Genomic DNA, 6,974 nt, shown 5'->3' with positions numbered 1-6,974 from the left:
CTGTGCTTCACCATGCTCTCACCTGAACCACAGATCAGTAATTTATTCAATTTACTGAATAAAGCGCCTCACACTTGTGAAACAAATAAACGTTTCTCAAATGTTTATTTGTTTTTTATAATGATTGGGTTTCTTTGGTCAAAATGTAGTTCCCCAGGAGGTTTATAGTTAGATTTTGCAATCAGTTCCTCATATCAATGCTGTAAAAAATATTCAGTTACAGAAATACATCATTCAGTAATACTACTGTCAAGCAGTTACTATCCATGACCAGTGACCATTTAAAAAAAAAACATGTGAAATTTAGATTTCGTATGTATGAAAGGTTGAAGGTAACCTGGCTAACGCCATGCTGCTGCGTACGCTCAAATTATTTCGAACTGCACAACAGCCTGGGGACCATGGCCGAAATTTTCGCATGGATTTGGGAACCAATCACAGAACGAGGAGGGACGGCAAGACAATGACGAGCTATTCGATATACGGAAGCTTGTAGTTTATTTACGGATTATAAAAAAAAAAGTTTCTTTATGGATCCAGCATGACAGCAGCAGACGCGACGCTATTTTTTGATCAAGCTTTAGACCTTGTTCTAAATAGTTTAGCTCAAAAGTTTACAGGGGGTACATCATACGTCATCTCATACGATGATACGATTGGCTACTTGCAGATGTATGATAGACATTCGTAGCGGCCAATAAACGGCTATGGACGATCGTAAACCACACCTCTCCTACGAGAAAAGGAATTGGTGGTCGCCAGACTAAATATCACTTGTGATTTTAGTCGGGCGTTAGCCAGGCTAGGTTGAAGGTGTTTTAATGTAAGCATATTGATTTATGGTTTGAGATAGCAGGTTAAGTAACATTTTTCAAAGATTTCAAAATTTGACTGTCTTTTGTTGACACTAAAAGGAAAGAAAATGGATGATGTATTAAAGTCAGGCTTACATTAATGTGTAAGCTCGATGTGACCTGTAATCAAATCAAATTCAAATCAATAAGTTAAAGATAGGCCTCTGCTTATACAGCACTCTATTGTACTGTATGAAGAGAAAGGTTTTCATTTTCAGGTTTTTGGCTGCAAAACGCAGCAAGCATTTCACAGAGAGTTTCAGAAAGTGCGTTTGATAACAGCGTACAGGCGGCACTTTTCCCCTGAGACATGCTTTCATAGTTCAGGTCCCAGATACAGTGTGGCTGCTTCTTCCGCCACGAGCTGCTCTTTTATATCTGCCTCTGAAGATGCCTTTGGCTGATGATGAAAGCCTTGGCCACATTTTTTTAAGCTTTAAACTGTTCCCTGTTCATCCCTGGCTGCGAGCCTCAGACTGTGCTGTACGCTTTACGCTGCCATATGCCTGATCTAAAGAATTTACTGCGGCGTCCTATGGCACAATAAGCTCTCCAAAGTAAACAGAGCTGAGTGATGAGCCTTCAGAGACGGTCGTGTCTTCCTCATATTGTTTTTCGGGCACTAGGCGTTTGTACTGTATGTCACGCCTGCTTCCTTATGTACGAAGTGACTCAACAAATACCACTGCTATGTTTCTTTCTCCTTGCACTTCAATTATTCATTCATAATGATACTTTCGATTACACTAATGACTAGGCAGCAACACATTTCTGGAATATTTAGCATCTATTGATGCACATCAAGACATTAACCATCTCCTGCGATAAAAAAAAAAGCAAACCGTTTCCTTGGTACGAGGTAAAACAATGTCTTGTTCGGGATAAATGTTCAGTGGGAGGCAAGAAGTATAATTCACAATTGTTTTGCCATAAATGGAATTATTAATCTCATCCTTCTTGAGGTGTGTGGTGTTGAAATGTTTTGCTTTCTTCATAACAATACTTGGTCAGGGCTGCATAATACAGGCCAATCACAAAATCACTGTTGTCTTCTATCCCACTGTTTCCCAACCAGGGTCACGGGGACCCCTGGGGGTACGCACTTAGCAGGCGGTACTTGGAATGTTTTGATTTCTTTTTAAAGATAAAACTTAATTCTATATTAGAACATTATAGTAAATGGTAAAATGGTCTCCACTTAAATAGCACCTTTCTACCTACATTATAGGCACTCGCTATACAGCAAGGAATCACTCACTATTCACACACCAGTGCATGCAGACACTGGAGACAAGCTGGGTGAAGTGTCTTGTCAAAGGACACAATGACAGTGTGCACCGCCAGGAGGCGGAATTTGAACTCCCAACCTTCCAATCATAAGACGATCCATTCTACCAACTGCACCACTGTCACCCCAGTGGTATCAAGTTAAGATTTTTCCAAACTGGTAGTTTAGCAGAAGTTTTTTTTACATGATTTGATGACAAAACAAACAAGCATCAAATAAAAGTTGAAAATTTATATTGAAAACAACATATTGTGCATTAGCTTAAGCTAACATGCAGCTAACATGCAATACTTTTTTTTTTTTTTTTTTTTATAAAAAATGATTACCAAAATAAAACTAAAACTACAGACAACCCTTACCCACAATTGTTGTTATGCAGATTAGCTGATTTGCTGCACTTTTTTCAAAATGTATAATGCATCAAATGAACATGACAGAATTCATCCTTTGGGGTATTCTCCATCTCGCAAAATGTTGAAAGCCTAGTTTCTGCTTCATAAGATCCACATCACAAAGTCTCTCAATCCTATAGAGCTGTCTGGCTGTGCGTTCCTCTCCACTGATGCTACATGTAACTCAAATCGCAAGTGCCTGTCTGAGGAGGCACGGCCAAGAAAGAGATCTCCTTGTGCTGATGAAAGCTCACATCTCCAGTAACACCAAGTAACAACTTCGATCCTGTTAAGCTACTTTAAAGGTTGTCTTTAATATCGGTGAGTGGGTCTATATCTGTGTGTTTGTGGCTCGCTGATGCTGAGGCCTTTTGCATATTAAAGCTATAAATCTATATGTCAACAAACTAGTCCCTTGGCTGAAGTGCATGTAAAGATTCCTCTTGGTTTTGAAAGAAGCTAATATTCCAACATCATGAAACTTTAATGTGCACTATCAATACTGTTCATCACTGCAGTTACTTTTAGCATATTGCTGGCCATGATTTTCCTTCCTTTTAATATTAGCGTTGGAAATGTGCATAATTCATGACCTCTCCAGCTGTTTAGTTTCAGCTTTTTAACTCAGGGAAGCTTGTACATCTCAGCAGAGATTGATGCAACAGTGGAGTCCGGGGCTGAAAACACCAAATTATACTGCATATCCCCCTGCGGCCGGATTCACAAAGCTTCCTCGTCCATGAGTTTGTGCTTGAAGTGCAATTGAAAGCTTAGAAATATAGCTTTCGGAGAAAAGCTCTGTGTAACTTAGTCTCTTCGTTACAAAGATAACAACCATTCACAATGCGTCATTCCACTGCGCTTAATCCACACTTGACACCAAACACGATTTGTTTCAGGCTGTAGGCACATCCGTTTTATCGCCCATTCCAAATCTTTTGACTGTCTACAGAAGGCTGGATTTGGATGCTGCAGATGTATAGGAACAGGAATTTTCTACATAAAGACTAAAGACTAAATGTGTGTCCGTAAGCGGGACACTTTGCCTAAGTTGCCTTCGTGCTCTGTGAGTGATTGGTGGTCGGCGTAATTTGGCAGCCTGTTTCTGTGAGTCCGCCCCAGGGCAACTGATGCCTACCATCCCCGAGTGTGGAGCCAAGGCAACTTTATTTGTAGAGCACAATTCTTTCAGAAGGCATTTCAAAGTTGCATAAGACGAAAGCAGATCAAATCAATCCATAAAACATCAGCATGAAAATGTATTAATTACAGTAAAAAGCAAGAGTGCAGATAAATTCTTTCCGTGTCATATGCACAGTTAAAAAGCTGAGGCCTTTCTCACACCCTCATGAAGACAGCAGCATAAAACTGAAACAAAGCCTCGCCATCTTTAGTCCTGACTCTGGGAACCACCAGGAGACCCCTCCCTGAGGTTCTCAGGGCCCCAGATGGTTCATACGGCTGTAACATGTCAGAGATGTACTTCGGTGCTAAACCATGAAAAGCCTTGTACACAAGCACGGCTGTTTTAAATTCAATTCTCTGTGCGACGTGAGCCAGTGCAGAGACCAGAGCACTGGACTAATATGGTCGTATTTCCTGGTTCTCAAGCAGCAGTGTTCTGGATGCACTGCAGCTCTAACAGCCAGTGAGAAGGCCGTTACCGTTGTCTAACCTGCCGGAGACAAAATGCATGGATAAGTCTCTCTAAGTCTGGTTCCGACTTTTCCTCTGATCTTGGCAATGTTTTTTCAGATGGAAAAAAGCTGCTGATGTTATTGCTTTGATGTGGCTGTTTAAGTTCAGGTCTGAGTCGATGATTACTCCTTGAGAGTGAACATTGTATAATGCTTAGTAAAGCCCTTTGGGATCTTGAAAGTTGCTGTATAGGTTCAGGCTCAAGTCTTTCTATTTTATTGTTACTCACAAGCGTAAAACACGGTTTACTTCAGTGTCCTCGTGTTGTGGGGAGGGCAATGAAAGGCAGAGACTTAAGCTTCCAGCATTAGTATTATTATTATCATTATTATTATAGCTATAACGTATCTGTGCTGTTGCTTATGCTCCCTGTTGTGCCACATAAGCAGAGTCTGATGTGGTAAATGCACTTGGGAAACCTCTATACGTCAAATCCTGTGGAACAAATGCATGCACTCACTGGCAGAATGCTTTTTGTGAACAAATGTAAACTTGTGCTTGCACTCAACACACCTCTGGGACAAAGCTTCTAATCTCTCGGGGGCACACTCGATACACACATCTAGAGACTGTGGAGGCTTTGACTTCCAAAGTGCTGCTGGCCTGCAATTCCATCGCCTCATTCAGGGGTGATTATGTCCCTGATTTGGATGCTGAGGAAATGCAATTAAACAGATGATAGGATTGCAGAGCGACAGTGCATTTGGTGCCAACTCGTATGATTGAGAAACATGGCAATAGAGCTACGCGACTGGCTGTAAGCACCTCTCCTTCCTCAGCACATTCGAAAATGTCCCCGTTCCTTCTGGGATTATTTTGAGGTAAATGGTGTGAATTCAGATCGCTGCTGGGTCTTTGAGTGGCTTTCATCTGGGCAATATGAAGCTGAGTTGTACTTGCTGTGTCAATAAATCAAAAAATAAATGGAAAAGCTAAAGTTATGGCCACAACGCACATAGGAGAAGTAAGAATCCAGTCAAGGCTTTGATTTCCCTTGTGAAGCGTGTGGCATTGATATTACGAGACATCCACATTAACAGGGCGGCAAAATTGATGAAGTCGATACTTTTTTGAATAACATTATTTTTTTAACGCAATTAGCAGCAATCAGGCATCTTTTTTGGACCGCGGTGAACAATGTTTACACTGACTCCCAAAGCAGCCCGTGTTTAATTATGTGCTTGACAGTGATTTGTGTCGCTTGGATTTTGTGTGATGATGGCAGCACTTTCTTCATACACTTCAACTCCTAATAAAGCATTTTAATACTGTTTGTTTACGGTTTGGCTCCGTGTCATAAATTTGCAAAGCCAAAAACACCCTCGACAAGAAGTGGAGACTATTATTGTAAAAATGTATACGCAGTTGTTTCGGCCAAATGCAAGCTGCAGTTTATCAGTGCCAGAGCTCCGGCTAAATGGGCTTGGTGGTATATCCTCTATAAGAGCAAGCTCACATAATGTCACATGTTTTATTTTCTAAGGGCATACTCCATTTCTCCATTGCTAGGAAACCTAAAGATGAGAAAGCTGGCGTCAAACAAAGTGCTGCTGCCTGCGTGTTAAGTGAGAGTCGTGGGCTCGGATGCACTGGCTGGCATTAATGCTGAACATAATTAGCCGTAATTAGAGATCTGAGCTGATGGCTAGTTGACGTGGCGTGCAAATCCATGGTTTCCTGTCTGCACTAAGCACTTGAATTTTGATTTTTGCATTCATGGAGCATGCCCGGAGTCCTCAATCAGCTCTTTCCTACCAACACAAGAGGTCTTAGCACATGTTCCATTGATTGATTTCCTTCGACGGCGCACAGTGCATCACTGCCAAGAGTCTCGCATGTGTCTCTGTCTTCATGATCGAAAAAGCAAGACTTTGAATCATTCCTGCTTTATTTATCAGCGCTGTCAACCCCTGTACCTGTGGCATGCTGCCAGTGAAGAGCGTTCCCCTCTAGACTATAATAATGAATGTAGGAAAAACATCCGACGAGAGACTTGTTTGAAGAATGTACAATGTCTGAAAGGTCGAACTCATTAGATACGACGACGAAGCTGTAGAAAGTGAAAACATCATAAAGGGGAAATTGAACAAATGATGGTGATATCCTTTTAATAATTCCATGCATTTTGAATGACAATGACACAAAAACGCTTTGGATGTAACAAAAGATGTCACCAAAACAGTGCAGTATTCGACTTATTCAAATTATGGTATTAATTAAATTCTGACAAGTGGTGTTGGAATGTCATTGTGGATTAAATCAGACATTACATTCTTATGCTTCCTTCAAATGACCATCTCAGGCAACTGTTTCACTCGTGTCTGGATAGGGGTCATCCAGGTACTCCAGTTGCCCCCATCAACCGAAAACATGCACAATAGGTTCATCTCCAGCCAGGTGATTCTGACTATTAGCCTGGCTCCATTGCTCCTGACGGGTCAAAGGATGGGTCAAATAAAGAGGACACATTTCTCTACGGGGACATTAAAGTACCTTAACCTTGACTAATTTCAGACTGTAGCAAAACTATGAAGAAGAAGAAGAAGAAGGAGAAGGAGAAAGAGAAGAAGAAATAGAAAGGGGAAGAAGGAGAAGACGAAGAAGAAGGAGGAGGAGGAGGAGGAGGAGGAGGAGAAGAAGAAGAAGAAGAAGAAGAAGAAGGAGAAAGAGAAGGAGAAGAAGGAGAAGAAGGAGAAGACGAAGAAGGAGAAGGAGGAGGAGAAGAAGAAGGAGAAGTTGAAG

This window comes from Gobius niger (assembly GCF_951799975.1).
Source record: "Gobius niger genome assembly, chromosome: 11".
Lineage (NCBI taxonomy): Eukaryota > Metazoa > Chordata > Actinopteri > Gobiiformes > Gobiidae > Gobius > Gobius niger.
The sequence above is the reverse complement of the archived record's forward strand: the minus strand, read 5'-3'. Positions refer to the sequence as shown.